The sequence below is a fragment of the Natator depressus genome, chromosome 8 (genome assembly GCF_965152275.1).
Source record: "Natator depressus isolate rNatDep1 chromosome 8, rNatDep2.hap1, whole genome shotgun sequence".
Classification (NCBI taxonomy): domain Eukaryota; kingdom Metazoa; phylum Chordata; order Testudines; family Cheloniidae; genus Natator; species Natator depressus.
In genome coordinates this window covers 87,019,685-87,036,009 of record NC_134241.1, presented here as the reverse complement: position 1 = coordinate 87,036,009, position 16,325 = coordinate 87,019,685, and the positions used below count along the sequence as shown (strand labels likewise).

Below are 16,325 nucleotides of genomic sequence, written 5' to 3'. Positions count from 1 at the left end.
ACATAGTGCTGCACCTAACAACTATTCAGAAAGCAAAGTTAGATCAGAACACAGCTGCCTGTCTGCCGCCTAGTGTATCAGCAGCATATTACACCAATACTCTGAATTCTGCATCAGTTCTTTATTAGCTTTTAAGTGGTAATTACATTCTATTTCTGATCTGAAACGGACTATAAAAATGACATTGTAGAGTTCCATGTTTATGGTCTCTTATTTCATATTAAATGTGTTCACTTTACAAGTGAACATTTTTTCAAACTGCCAGCTCTGCAAACTCCCAGTATGGGTTCAGATGGTTATCACAACCAGCAACAAAGGTTCTGCAGGGAAAGTTACATATGTACCACCCCATCATTTTTAAGTTATGCCCCCAGGGATACCTGTGCAATGACCTTATCTTCTAATTATGCTCCCAGTGACATGTTTGAACCGCACTACCCTTACATGGAAATTTGTAGACAAATTGGTAGGTGATACACAAGGAGGAACAGAATCCAGCTCAGTCTCTCCTTAGCTGCTTTGACTCTTCAGAGCTAACAGGAGTAAAAAGCAGTGACCTTACTGTCACTTAAGTCATCAGTTTTTCTTCTGAATACTGATAAAAAGCAGATCTGCTGAGTAAGGAGGTGTCATTTTTATAAGGTATATTTCAGAATACCTCTGCTCCTTTCAGATGTTGGTTTTGAGCTATCATGCCACCTGCTTCTCTTGACATTCTGCCACAGTTACAATTGTTGGAGGCACTTGAGCTGGGATCTTGATTAAAATGGGAAGGGCTTTGTCAGGGTTCCTTCCCCACTCTGAACTCTAGGGTACAGATGTGGGGACCCACACGAAAGACCCCCTCAGCTTATTCTTACCAGCTTAGGTTAAAAACTTCCCCACGGTACAAACTTTGCCTTGTCCTTGAACAGTATGCTGCCACCACCAAGAGTTTTAAACAAAGAACAGGGAAAGAGACCACTTGGAGACGTCTTCCCCCAAAATACCCCCCAAAGCCCTACACACTCCCTTTCCTGGGGAGGCTTGAGAATAATATCCTAACCAATTGGTTCCAAAATCATCAAAGACACAAACCCCTGGATCTTGGAACAATGGAAAAATCAGACAGGTTCTTAAAAGAAGGATTTTATTTAAAAAAAAAAAAAAGAAAAAGAAAAATCAACTCTGTAAAATCAGGATGGAAAATACTTTACAGGGTATTCAGATTCAAAACACAGAGGATCCCCCTCTGGGCAAAACCTTAAAGTTACAGAAAACAGTAATAAACCTCCCTCTTAACACAGGGAAAATTCACATAAAACAAACTATAAACTAATCCGCCTTGCCTGGCTTACCTATACTGGTTGCAATATTGGCGACTTGGATTAGGATGGGTTGAGGAAGATGGATTTCTGTCTGGCCTCTCTCAGTCCCAAGAGAGAACAACCACATAAACAAAGAGCACAAAACAAAAAGCCTTCCCCTTCCCCCACCAAGATTTGAAAGTATCTTGTCCCCTTATTGGTCCTTTGGGTCAGGTGCCAGCCAGATTAGCTGAGCTTCTTAACCCTTTACAGGTAACAGAATGTTGCCTCTGGCCAGGAGGGATTTTTTAGCACTGCATACAGAAAGGCTTCTGACAATGTGTTTTTTGTGAAAGGACCTGGACTTTGGAATTCACCTGAGCCTCTGGGTCTGAAACGGCTCAAGTTTATTCCCTGGAAGGCATGCCTCAAGACAACTATTTTATCAGGCATTTGGGGGCTTAAAAGGTATGGGGTTTGTTATGAGGGAAGGAGAAGTGTTACTTGACTGCTGGTTAGTTAATGTAGCTCTGGGGGTTCTGGTTGTTCGAGACCAGGTTTGCTATTTTGAAATGAGTCGTGTAATTTAAAAAAAAAATTGGCCTCGGCCAAAATTTTCAAACTTGAGAGTCTAAAGTTTGGCACCAAAGTCCATCGTTAGGCACCTAAAATAAATGATTGAGCTGAGCACCCAACAAAAGCGACTGAGCACACAACAAAACTTGTCAGCCTATAAAACCTGTGCTGTGTGTAGGTATTTAAATGTCTCTGTAACTGAAATTTCACAATCCAGTTTGACTATTTTCAGGTCCCTGAGGGAATTACCCATTGAAGGACCTTGTAAGAATTCCTGACATTGCCACCCTACTGAATTGCCTAGTTCCCTGCATTGGAATTTGCCCAGAGGACTATGTTTAGACTCCTTGAACTTCTGAAGCCCAAACATATCTTTATGGATAAGCTTCCATACAGGCAGTCTGTGGTGATCCAGTGAGGCTCTTCCTTAAGTGATAGTCCTTCTGCAGATCCCCCCTTAAGGGTCCTAAACTCTGAATGAGTTTGTTATTTGTTTAACACCAAACACTGGGCTCAATGCTGTCCAATACACAAAAACAGAGTTAATCCTTGCCAGATGAGGTCATAGACCTGAGTTTGCAGGCCCCAAGACTGAAAAAACATATGCATGTACCTAACTTTATGCATAAGTACGCCCAGGGAAGTCAGTGGTACTACTAATATGCACAAAGTTAAACATGTTCAGGTTTGCAGGATCATGCCCGAAAAGAAAGCCACTAAATAAAAGCATGCACCAGAAACTCCAGTGATGAGAAAAAAAAAGGGTTTTATATGTTTATGATCTATTTAAAATTTCAAAGTCACTGAGGATTTAAACACAAAAGTGTGGGGTCAAGTTGATGACCTAATTGAAAAGGACTTATTTAAAGGATTTCTGCAAAAATAAAATGTTACTAAATATGATTTGGAGGGAGGGATAGCTCAGTGGTTTGAGCATTAGCCTGCTAAACCCACGGTTGTGAATTCAATCCTCGAGAAGGCCATTTAGGGATCTGGGGCAAAAACTGGGGACTGGTCCTGCTTTGAGCAAGGGGTTGGATTAGATGACCTCCTGAGGTCCCTTCCAACCCTGATATTCTATGATGCATATTGCAAAGCTATTAAATACTTATAGCACAATGGAGAGTAAAAGTGTGATACATTATCTTTATAATACACTGTATTTTGTGCATTTGTGAATGGCATTTTGATGTATGAAAATGACTGCTCTTTTTTCTGTTTCACTTAAACATTGACAAGAATTAAAATACTACAAGAGTTCAAGTTATTTTGCGCTATGTAAAGTCTCAGGCAGCTACGAAGGTTATGGAAAATGTGATTTTTCCTGATGTGATATAATCACACACACCCTTTTCCAGGGTATTGCTTTGATTTTTTGTTTTTTTTGCAGTCCTAAAGCCTGGAAAACCTGCAGATCACTCTTCTAGTTAAAAGAAAAGGAGGACTTGTGGCACCTTAGAGACTAACAAATTTATCTGAGCATAAGCTTTCGTGAGCTACAGCTCACTTCATCAAATGCATCCGATGAAGTGAGCTGTAGCTCACGAAAGCTTATGCTCGAACAAATTTATTAGTCTCTAAGGTGCCACAAATCCTCCTTTTCTTTTTGTGGATACAGACTAACACGGCTGCTACTCCTAAACCTGTCATTCTTCTAGTTAATAGGCCAATCTCCCTATTGACCACCACTACCTACAAGCTGATGGAGTGTATAATTCTGAAATGAATTGGGCCCACTGTGGATGCCAGCCTACCCAAGAAGCAAGCTAGTTTTTGACTGCACCGAAATTGTTGCAACCAGGTCCTGTGTTATGCTTATAAGCAGCACATGGGATTTTTATTTTTTTTAAAGGGGAAAAGGCAATATGCTGCATTTATTGAAGATACCACAATTAGCATGTGCATTTAAACCTGGACCTCACTGCAGACATGGAGGCTGGATTCCAATGAAAATTCAAGACCGGTACCACTTGAATCGATCTGTCAGAGACATATGACACAGTTTGAAAGGATGGTGTGCTACCAAAACTGTCCAAAGTGATCCCATGTGCAGATTCACAGGCTGCTGAACACCATGCTTAGCTATGGAAGGATGCGCATATAGGTCAAATCAGCAAACCATGCACTTTGAATGTTGGGCTACCAAAAGGCTCTGTTCATGATCCAACACTCCTCAATGTATGTATGACCGATATGCCTGAAATGATAGCTCAGAAGTTTGCATATGCTGATGATTTGGCACTTGCAACTTAGGCCCATAGCTTTAAAGAGCTTGAAGTGACCTTAACATCTGACCTTAAGATCGTGGAGGAGTACTTCCAAAAATGGAAGATGAGATCAAATCCAAGCAAATCAGTAGTTTCTATTTTCCCCCTTGACAATACAATCACACAAAACACTAACTGTTGAGTTTTGTGGTGGAACGGTTATGAACCAAAACTAACATATCTCTGTGTCATTCTTGACTGCTCACTGACCTTTCATGACCACCTCGAGAAAGTAGCCTCTAAAGGTAAGACTTGCATCAATATTATTCAGAAGTTAGTGGGAATAAGCTGGGAATCAACTGCCTCAGTGCTACGAACATTGGTCTTGGCAGAGTTGCAGAGTACTGTGCACAAGCGTAGACAAGAAGTTGCCATACCCAAATTGTGGATGGGCAGCTGAATCAGATCATGCAAATCATTATGGGAACTTTAAAATCAACACCTCTACTGTGACTTTCTGTGTTAGCAAACATTGAACATCCAGCTATCAGCTGAGATATAGCCACAGCACAAAAACTTAAACGTGCCAAAGACTACCCAGAACTTCCGATTCAACTGGTTATGGATAACATACCCCAAAAACACCTGAAATCATGAAAACCACTATGGACCACACATGACCACCTCATGTCTCTAGATCTGGCCAGGGATGGCAAAGTGTCCAGACCTCATCAACCATTTCAAACAAGTACATTATTACTTACCCAGCAAGCCACCATCCTAGTTTTGACCTGCCACACAGACTTTGGACCACACTGAACCGCATCTGAACAAACCATGGAAGATGAGGCTTCTTGAAACACAAATGGAAAATCCCCTTCGTGCAACTGTGATGAGAACATCCAAACCATCAAATACATCATAATGCAGTGACCCAAATATGAATTGAAAGGTGAATTGGATGATATCCACAGTGTAACAGAGGAGGCCTTGAAATGGCTTATGGACCAACAACTGCATCTACACACTGTTGCTCTGCAGATGCCATACATGCACATGAGAGAAATGGGTGCAAAAATGTCTTTGCACTGAAACAAAGCCCAGGATCTATCAAACCTGTGTATTACCAGTATTGCAATATGGGTCAGAACCCTGGACCTTCTGTCAAGCTATCTCGAGTAGCTCACAAGCATGATGCCAATCTCAAGGCAGACTGTCAAGGAACAAGATGCAAACCCCAAACTGGCTTTAAGTTCTATAATTAGATTTCATCAACGCAGTAATAATCGTGAACTCCTAAAGCACTATAACACCCTTGACATGGAGTCATAGACAATCCTCCTGGGCACTCCGGTCTATCTTGCCACCCAGGCAAGCCTGCTGTTGTGACAGATGGCCCCTTACACCAAAAATCACAACAATGTTCAGGTTACTCCTAGTCCAAAAATATTCAGGTTACTCCAGGTCAATTGTACCTCAGACCTCAAACCAAAGATAACTCTTGTAGCCAATCCTATAATACTAATGATTTATTAAGAAAAAGTAGTAAGAGAATTATTTATATGGATAAAGCAGGTAAACATATATACATAAGGTACAGTCTTAGGTTCCAAAAAGTTATACTAGCTGGTATAATATGCAAGCTCTGTATGTCCCCTGGGGCTAACCAAGCCAAAAAGCTTGGGGATCCCTTGCTTATGCTTAAAAATTTTGCTGTCTCCGAATTACAAGCAGTATAGTGATCACAATTCCTCCTAGACAGGGATCTTTATTCCCTTCACCCAGCTTTCAAGCAATGATGGGATGAGGGCTTGTGCACACATACCCTCTTCATGGGTGTGGGGGAAGCAATCAATAAAGTCTTTTGTCCACTGATGTTCCACAATGGCTTGTCTGTTTGACCTTCTTTTGTTGGGGGAGAAGAGGACACCTCATGTGGTAAACTAGCATCTCACTAATGTTTCTCCCTTGACTGTGGGGGTTTACAGTCTGAGCAAACATTTTTACAGTTGCGAACACTTAAATGTTACCTTATAACCTGGGATACAAATATAAGTAAGATAACTACATACAGCATCCTACAAGCATTTCATAAAGACTAAACACATACTTATAACTCTAAAATCTATTTTAACAGTATTCACACACAGCTGAGCCAGACTGATTTCCAGCTATACATTTGTCAATGTTCAGTGAGCCCTGGCATAAGCTGAAATCTGGTCTTCCAGTGTCACAGTTCCTACAAGCACACTTGGAGCAGCTAGAGGTATTCCATATGTGCTGTCAGCACTAAATCCTGAGCATAAAGTAGTTTGACTTTGTGTGAAATGTCAGTTTTGCAAATATCCGGCCTTCCTTCAAGCCCTCATTATATCCAAAAGCAGCATTGCTTGCTCTTCAGCCATGTTTCCAGGATGGACAAAAATACCCCAGCATACTATGCTTTCACACTCTCCATCAACACATGAAGTGGTGCATGCTCTGACACTTCCTGGTGCCACCCACAGGGCCACCCCAGAGATTCATGAATTCATAGGATTGACTCCTATCTGGCAACTTCACCACACACCTGGCGCGACACCATCCACTGTAGTCGCTGTCATTAGTGTAACAGTCCTTCGTAGGCTATGCACGTTTGATAATGATAAGGAGTACTTGTGGCACCTTAGAGACTAACCAATTTATCTGAGCATAAGCTTTCGTGAGCTACAGCTCACTTCATCGGATGCATAAAGTAGAAAATACAGTGAGGAGATTTATATACACACAGACCATGAAAAAATGGGTGTTTATCATACACATTGTAAGGAGAGTGATCCTTATGCATCCGATGAAGTGAGCTGTAGCTCACGAAAACTTACGCTCAAATAAATTGGTTAGTCTCTAAGGTGCCACAAGTACTCCTTTCCTTTTTGCGAATACAGACTAACACAGCTGCTACTCTGAAACCTTTGATAATGATGACTCCCCAGCTAACAGACCTCTTGCATCCTCTCAAAGAAACCTCTGTTATTTCAAAGTTGAACATCAGATTCAGGCTTGCTCAGCTGTCACGTAGCTAGCCTCATTTCTAATTATGAATCCAGACAGAAAATCCTAAGACTTACTTAATTTATCTCTTACATAGGCCTCTACTTCTTTCACTTTCTTGTGAACGCAAGGGTTTTCATTGCCCTGCTAATATTAGAACAAGAGTGACACCTAGTGGACAGCAAATAAGTCAGATGTATCAGACTATCAACAAAATTGATACTCTGAAATTTGTACTCCTTTGTTTTATATTTTTAATTTTGAGTTACATTAAAGAGATTAGTGTAAGAAAAACTGTGTGTTGAGAAGAAATCTTAAAGTTTTGTCCTCATCGAGAAATACAGGACATGATGCTAAAATAAAACATGGATAAAAAAAAAAAGATGCCTTACAATCACTGAGATTATGAGCTATTTGAGACGGGACTGCCTGTTATATGAATGTACAGCTCCTAGCACAATGGATCTTAAGGGTGAGATTCTGTGCTGTGCCAGAACATGCAGCCCAGGGGAAGAAAATAGTTAAGGTGGCCTTCTGCCCTCCTGATCCTGAACTGTTTTGGGGGACAGAGGTCCTAGAGAGTAATTTAAGACAGCCCTTGGGGCCTAAGTTTCAGAAGCCTCCCTGGTTGTCTTAAGGGCCCCAGTGCTGCCTAGAATCTACCACACTGCATGCTATGATCCCACCCCGACACACCGCCTATGCTAGGGCTTGCAGTGGAGTCAGTATAAAAGACTGTATATTTCAGTATGCAATGTGAAACTGAAATAAATGCACCAAGAGATGGTTTTCTACAAGAGAGAGAGTTGAAGTTAATGGTTTAAGCATGGGACTGGAATACTCCATTTATGTCTTGCTTACATTCTGATGTATATTAATACATTTCACAATCACTTCCATAATAAATAGTACAACAACACTTAACTCTTGTATCACACTTTTCATTTGCGGATCTCAAAACACTTATGAAGGAAAAGTATCATTCTCCCCATGTTATAGATTGAAAAATCTGAGGAACACAGAGGTACAGTGACTTTTCCAAAGTCATTCATCAGTTCAGTGCATGTGCACAGTGAAAGAGATCCCTTTTTATAAGGAAACAGATTTCAGATTATTGCTTTCAAGAGATTATTCAGAGTGAGTACATTTAAAAAAAAACAAACACCATTTTTACCAGTGTCTTTTAGTTTGGCTGTATTCCTGAATAGCATAAAAAACCCTACGAAGGTGTAAGGAAGTGAATGAAAGCATAAGGCATTTACTTCCAATTTTCTCAACTGGATTCATCATACTGGATACTCAGTTAAGGACTGGATTCTTCAAAGCCTTACTCCCAAGAGTAGTTCTTATGCAAGTAGTCCCACTGACTAATGGAGCTACTTCTGTGATTTAGGCTTTTTAAGGTCAAGCTCTCCTTTACCATGTCTTGGGGATGAATGGCATGTGCAATTCTGTCAAGCATAACTGATTGGTAGAGATGCGAACAGTGGAGAATATTAGGTCTTTTTCCCCCTCCATTTTTACTGATCACATTCCCAAAACTCAGACCATTACCAGTAAATAAAAGCATCAAAGTGAAAGTTGACCCTAGACCTAGTTACTTTGAAACCACTCAAAATTATCTCATTCAGGTAATATCAACAAAATGTCATTTATAAGAACAATTCGTACTCCTCAAACTGTAGTGAGATTTCTCTAAATCTCTCTCTAAGGGACATACCAATTACCCTCCAGATGGTGCTGTCGGCCTAGTCTACAATTGGAAAGTTTTCCAATCATCTAAAAGTAACTATAAACAACTTTTCTTTATAAATTAGTCTATCAAAAATAGCTTACCTTACAGCATGTAGGGCAGAGATGGTCCTGTGGTCAAAACACAGGAGTCAGGAGTAGGAGTCAGGAGATCTGTGTTCGGTTTCCAGCTCCGCCACACAGTGGGGTGTTACCTTGGGCAAATTCTTTAACCTGTAAAACAGGGATAACATCCACTTGAAAGGGTTGACGGGAGGCTATTTGTAGAGTACTCGAATTTTATTGGTTCTGTGACAAGGAAGAGAAACCCATATAGAAAGAAGTGTGGTATTTCAAGACTGATAAAATCGATTTATTTTAGCAGATACAAATCAAGAAGTCATCTGCAACTGACTGACTGCCAGTAAACTGAATGAACAAGCCAGAAGGAGCATCATTTGTCAGCTTGCGAGGAGAACCCCATCCAAAGCAGCAGATGACGCTCGGAAATTACAATTAAAAACACTGGAGCAGGGACGTTGTTTCCTGAAATTCATGCATCAGAGCAGCACACAGAAAAATGAAGTATAGTCCAGGTCACTACGTTTTTATTCAAGGTGAACTGGCATTGATCAGATGTCTGCCATGTCTGCTTCTGCGCATGCTCTCTTGCTCTCTCTCATCCGCCTCCCCAAAACAGCCACCACTATTGGTTTTGGAGGTATGGTCCATAATGTGTAATGTATCTAGGTTTTTATATGGCCTCCATCACAGTATTATCTGAGTGCTTGATTTCACACAAGATAGTATCCCGATATAAATGCCCATAAAAATCATTTGCCAACTTCTGCCTACCCATTTCCCTGCAGGAAAATCAAACAAACTGACTCTTGTCCACCATGATCACACCCACCCTGTACTTATGTGAATTAACATCACACAGTTTCAGGGTTTTATAAATAAATGGGCAACCAACTATCCCTGAAAACTGACAAAGTCCCTGTCAGTTTTACAGAAGACATTGTTTAGTCTTGATTTTTGTAACCCCCAGTAGACTTGACGGATAACTGAATTTTTGGAACTGATAATAATTATTTGGCACTGATAGTGAAGTAGGAAGCATGTGTGCACCTCAGGGACCATCCACAGATTTACCGAATGATCATATCCCCACTCAATTAAATCTCACAATCAGCAACCTTATGAGCCAGCTCTTCCTCTGACATAGGAAATCTTCTTAAAGTTTCCCATCATTGCTGATATCTGTTCAGCGCCACTAGTGTTAGCATCTCTGGAAGTCTTAGTATGGATGGGATACCAGTTGCTGCTGATTCTTTTATTATTAATTATTATTAACAAACAAGTGCTGATTAGAGCTGCTCTGAAAAGAGTTATGTTAAAGATGCCAGCAGCCCATCTATACCAAAAAAACAACAATGAGACCGGTGGCACCTTAAAGACTAACCGATTTATTTGAGCATAAGCTTTCGTGGGTAAAAACCCCACTTCTGAAGTGTCCTTGTTGTTTTTGTGGATACAGACTAACACAGCTACCCCCTGATACTTAACATCTATACGAAGTCTCCTAATATGCTAACACCAGTGAAGCTAAACAAGCGTTAATTATCGTGGAAAGTTTTTAAAAATTTTCCATATCACAGACAGGGCTGTACAATCAGATGTGAGCAGAGTCTGAGACTCTGAGCGCTGCTGCAAGTGGCAAGTCTACAGGAAGTTTGGCTGTCATGCTACCATATGCAGGCAGTTACCGACCTAGACTTGGAAGTGCCATCCATGCTTCTGTTCACCTCTCCTGCACCACCTCTCCTGCACCTTGTAAGCACTGGACTGTTGCTGGGCATTAGGGACAATTGTGGCAGAGCAAAAGGGAGAAAAAAGATTGAGAGTGGATGTGTGAGAGGATATTTTTCAGGGGGAAGATATGAGGGAATAACTAAGGAAGGAAACTGAAAAAGGTTGAAGCAAGGGAAAAGACAGATGAGAAAGGAACAGAAGAAAATGGAGAAAACAGAGACGATAAAAGCATAGAAAATAGGAGGAAAGAATGACCATCCAATACATTTAATTTGTTTAGTAGGTTCTTCAGAATAAAAAGAGATTCAGTCGCTACTACTGCCTCCCAGCCAAGTAGGATATGCAAACTATTCCAGAGCAACAAGAATGTTCAAATTCAGAGCCAAATATAAATGCTGATTTTATTGATTTTACTCCAGAGTAAAATTAAGGCAACTTGGTTTGCGAAATTGAATATCATGCCTTTTTATATTTTGTAATCAAAGACAGAAAAGGGTGTGTGCTGAACACTTACCTAGACAAGCAGTCTTTCCGCTTGTCCCAGCTTGTTCAGGTTTAATTAGTGTAGTAAATCTGTAACACACTAAAATTAAAATACAGCTATACCCACAGTATAAGAAAGCCAAAGATTAGAATTGAACGCTGACATTTCTTATTACAAGAAGACTACAATATTTTGAAAGTTTCCTTATATACAGGCAAAAACAAACAAACAAACAAAAAAACCCAAGCAAAATAAAAATTCAAAAAAAAAAAATCCCCACACACTGCTTTCACCTCCCAAAGCATAAACCCAGCAGCGGCTATGGCCACAGCACAGGAAGTTTTCCCAAAGACGGGTGAAAAAAAATAAAAAAAAAAAATCAGGAAGTTCCCAGAGAAGCCGCCAAGAGGAACAGTTTTACGTCTCCCCTCCAGACCACCTTCGACGGTTAAACTACAAGAAACCAGAACAGATTTATCTAGCCAGCAGATAATGGCTAGATAGGGGGTCAGTGAGCATACTTGGTATCTACTTGACAAATAATCCTTTGTACATTTTATCCATCTCCCAACTCTTCACACTTCCCTTGTCTTTTCCAACCGAGAGCTCTATGGGGCAGGAACAGCACCTTGTGTCTGGGAAGCGCCTAGCATATAGGAGACACTAAAGCAATAATAAAAAATAATAGTACTTCGATCATTCTGAAAAACGATCTGAACCCATGCCTCTTTGAAAAGTCAGCTGGAGCTTGGTCTACTTTTAAAAGTTACATTGGCATAGCTACATCAGTCAGGGTTGTGAAAAAAGTCACACCCCTGTCTGACACCTATGCTCACAAAACTGTGTAGAGACAGCTCTGTTGACCTTCTGTCAAGGTAGCTAACATTGTTTGAGGCAGGGGTGTTTCTACACTGGTAGGAATAGTCCTTCTGTGGGTGTACATTGCATCTATATTAGGGATAAGCCAACACAGCTATGCAAGCATAGTTTCTGTGTTGTACACGTAGCCTCAGTGTCGGAAACCCTGGCCCCCACTGAAGTCAGCAGCCAAATGCCCATTCACTACAGTGTGGTCAGGATTTCATCCCTGTTCCTGCTCCTGTTTATTGACTATTGAGCCTGACTGTAAAGAGAGGCTCAGCCCCTCCCAGCATCAGGCCTTTAGCAACAATCAAGCTGCTCACTCCCCTACCACAATTATTGATATTTAACATATTCTGTCTCACTTTAAATATGATAAAAATTAGCAAAAAATTTAAGCTTTTGGCTAAAAGACTTTGATACGGTTTAATGTTTAGAACAAAAAATTATATTAATTTTTCATTTTGGGAGAGGTTAATTTTAAATCAAAGAAAAATGCATAAGTGCACAATAAAAGTGTATGCTATAACAGAGTAGAAACACTTCTAGCTAGAAGTCTAGAAATAATTTTTCTGCACTATCAGACCAGAGCCAATAAACCTCTGTGCACAAGCAATGGAAGAGGGAAAGGTTGGTTTCGGGCACCCCAGGGAAGAGGGAAAGTTTGGTTTCAGGCATCATCAGTGAGAAAACCAGGATTTAAATAACTGGGAGAGAAACCTTTTTAGAGTGTTTTATATATTTGTTTTCTCACATCATAACTAAGGATCATGGGTATAATTTTTCCCCCTTTGCTTTTGGTGTCATGTTTTTGGCAAGTTGCTGCACTCGCTATTGCTTCTTTTTTTTCAGAGTAGTAGTAGTCGTCGTAACCCTCTATCAACGTTTTAAGGAAATCATAATTTTTAGTTGCATAAAAATTTTCCCTTTCTGAAGCTCACTGCTCCCAAAGCTGAGCTCCTAGTGAAGGTGGAAGGTTTACTGGCTTTGCCTAGCCTAGGATTTAAAGGTACATTGTTAGACGGTGTTAGCGATCACATTTTAGCTGCCTAGTGTAAACAAGTCAGGCTGCCTGTAACACATGCTAAACCGGTCAGGTTGAAGTAGGGAACCTAAGCTTTAATGCCATTTTAACCCATATTAAGAGTATGCAATGCTTTATCTATGCTAGAGACTTTCAAATGTGTTCATTAGAAGGTGCTGGCTAACACCTTCTGACAACGTTCCCTTAAATCCTAGCCTAGACCAGGGGATCGCAAAAGAAAAATTTTGGTGGCCTCAGAGTGCAGCCACCAACTCTTGCTGGTGGCCATTCTGACCATTTTTCCTAAAATACTTAATTAACTTTAGGAGAAAAAAAACAAATAAATATGCACATATACAAGTCCAAATCATAATTTATTTATGTAGGTTTTTATTGCAGTCTCAATAAAAATAACGTACAGTGGTCTCTATTCTTTACTGGACCTAAACAGAACAGAAACAAGTGTGCTTTGCACGTTCTTGGCTTTTTTTGTTGTTGTTGCTTATGCTTTTTTTTTTTTTTTTAAAAGACTTGCTAGCTAGCAAGTCTGTTTCTGTGAAAAGTGATATTTGTATGTTTGTTACCACTGCTTTGCACCCATCCCCATCATTGCCCAGGAATCTGTGGCCACACAAAAAGCCCCTAGTGGCCACATGCAGCCATATTTGAGAAACGCTGGACTGTAGACAAAGTCTTAGGGTATGTCTATACTGTAATAAGACACCTGCAGCTGGCCCATATAGCGAGCTCATGGGGCTGCGGGGCTATAAAATTGCAGTGTTGATGTCTGGGCTCCAGCCAAGCCTGGGTAGTGGGACCCTGTGAGGGGGAAGGCTCCCAGAGCTCAAGCTCCAGCCCAAGTCCAGACATCTGTACTGTAATTTTATAGCGTTGCAGCCAGAGGCCCCTAAGCCCGCTGACATAGGCCAGCCACAGGTGTTTTATTGCAGTTTAGACATGCCCTTACAGTCCCGGTTTCCTCTAAAGTCCCATGATCCCAGAAAAGAGCTCTCAGAGTCTGGGAGATCTAAGATTCATTGGCTCTCATTGCAACCAATGTTCACTACTGCAAGAATGGTGAATTTCAGGTATGATTACCTGATATTGTATTTAACATCAATCTCAAATGTTTGCTTCATTGAAGATTTATTGATTTAAACTTAAAACTAAGACTTAATCACAGTCCCTGGGAGATTGTGATTTAATAAAGTTGTTGTGCATGAAAGAAAGGTAATGGGATCAGGTATGGTTCAGAAGCATAATTTAGCTGAGGCCTCAATTGAAAATAAAAGAAAAAGCTGTGCACCATCACAGGAGTGACTAGATCTTTTCTTTATTTGGGTAAACAAACCTGGGTGTCAAATTAACTGAAGACTAATGTGGCACTTTCATACCTTGTGGATAATACTTTGGATAAGAGAGAGTGGTCAAATACAAAAAGTAATGTAACTTTTACTAACGAGGGCTATATTACAAAAACAGGTTACAAATAACATTTTCATTGATTCTTAAAGCCCGTATTGATTTGATCCCAGAAGTTATGCATTCAGGGCCAGGCATAATTAGTACTTTTTCAGTAACATTTATTGAAATTGTTCTGTAAAAAAATAAATGTTATTTTCCCCACAGTTAATTGTAATGTGCTTCAAGATATCTTTCAGTACCAGCCATATATTGCAATTTATGTATATAAATTTATACCTGTATTTATAATCAGTACTGATATGTTATACTCTTCTTAGGCCAGCTCTGCACGACAGGCTTGGATCGCTATAACTACATCATTCAGAAGTGTGAAAAATCCACAGCCCTGAGCACATAGTTATGCCGACCTAACCCCTGGTGTAGTCAGCACTATGTCATTGGGAAAGCTTCTCCCATAGACATAGCTACTGCCTCTCATGGAGGTGAACTGAATACGCCAATAGGAGATCTCCTGTTGGCGTAGAAGTGTCTTCACTTAAGCGTGTACAAAGTGTAAAAAAAGAGCTTTTTCATAGATAACCCTTTATAGCCTAAGGTAGATGCCCTCCATCAAAAAACACAGGATGTATACTATACACACTTGGTGACTATTACATTGAAAATGTAGATGAGCAACAGATTATTCATTACCAGAACTGAAAGAAGCCATTGGATCTGGGGAACTCACTGAATTTTTTGCAATTAAAACAAGAAGCCTGTGCCAGTGCCATTGGAGAGCTGGAGCAGAGCCATGGCTCATATAATTAGCTAAAGATTTACACTTATTGCTGTGCACGAAATGTAGAACAAGTTTCCAGCACATCAGAAGTAGAATGATGCATAAGTACTGACTGTTAAATTAAAAACAGATACATAACTCCCTCCTGCTGGCATTTAAAAAAATGTTAAATATAATGCTAACGTTAAAGATGAAAAGGTTTAGATTTAGAATGTAATAGACCAACTGTTTCTCTTGCTTGAATCCTTTTTACTCAATAAACTGACACTTAATTGTGTATACTGGTGAGAGCAAGATACATTTTAAAGCAAACTTTTAAAGACTTAGGCTTTGTCTACACTAGCACTTCCGTCAGCAAAACTTTTGTCGGTCAGGGCGTGGAGGAAAAAACAAAAACACACCCCTGACTGACAAAGGTTTTGTTGACAAAAGGGCTGGTATGGACAGCATCTCCCACCGACATAGCTACCACTGCTCGTTGGGGGTGGCTTAATTATGCCAGTGGGTGAGCTCTCTCCTGTTGGCATAGAGCGGCTACACAGCAGACCTTACAACTGGTATTGCCGCTGTAAGGTCTGTAGTGTAGACACAGCCTTACATACTCAACTGTAAAAACTAATGGTCCTGCTACTCATTCTCTCTGATGAAGTGAGCAGAAGAGTTAAGAAGAGTAAAATGAGTCAGAAAATCCCCTAAAAGGGAGCCTGGAAAAATGCAGAGGGGCTGAACCTCTGGGCAGAGACCCTAGATCTGTGATGTTTGGAATACTTCTGCCTCATAGCCCCCAAAACCTTCTTCCTGAAGAGGGAATAATCACCCAAAGCTGTGTGTGCACAAAAGCTTGCTGAGATTCCTGGGCTCTTGGTGTTCCCACCCTAGGGGTTCCATCTCCCTGGGGATGGGGGTATAATATAGCCCAAAATAATGAACAAAGAACAACAAAAAATGCCATTAATTCAGTATTGAAGGCAAAAAACTGACTAGTAAAATTCAAAATTACTGTTTGCAGTGTAAAAAAAAAAAAAAATCCAACCCCCCTACCCCCCCAAAGATTGCTGAATTGCAGCAAGTCACTTGTACTCTCTCTCTCCTGGGCTTCTGCTTCAAA

The 16,325-nt window shown here is 40.4% G+C and overlaps 1 protein-coding gene across 6 annotated transcripts in view; it reads right to left on the bottom strand.

Moving 5' to 3' along the window:
• GNG12 (G protein subunit gamma 12) overlaps positions 1 to 16,325 on the bottom strand; it is a 67,681-nt gene that overhangs the window by 26,871 nt on the left and 24,485 nt on the right. For 3 of the 6 annotated variants that reach the window (XM_074961559.1, XM_074961554.1, XM_074961557.1), the window contains exon 2: positions 8,936 to 9,064. The gene's annotated coding sequence lies outside the window, so the exon portion shown is untranslated. Of the gene's footprint in view, positions 1 to 1,337; positions 1,464 to 8,935; positions 9,065 to 11,159; positions 11,229 to 16,325 lie in introns of those variants that run through there. The other 3 variants (XM_074961555.1, XM_074961556.1, XM_074961560.1) reach the window with 2 other exon arrangements.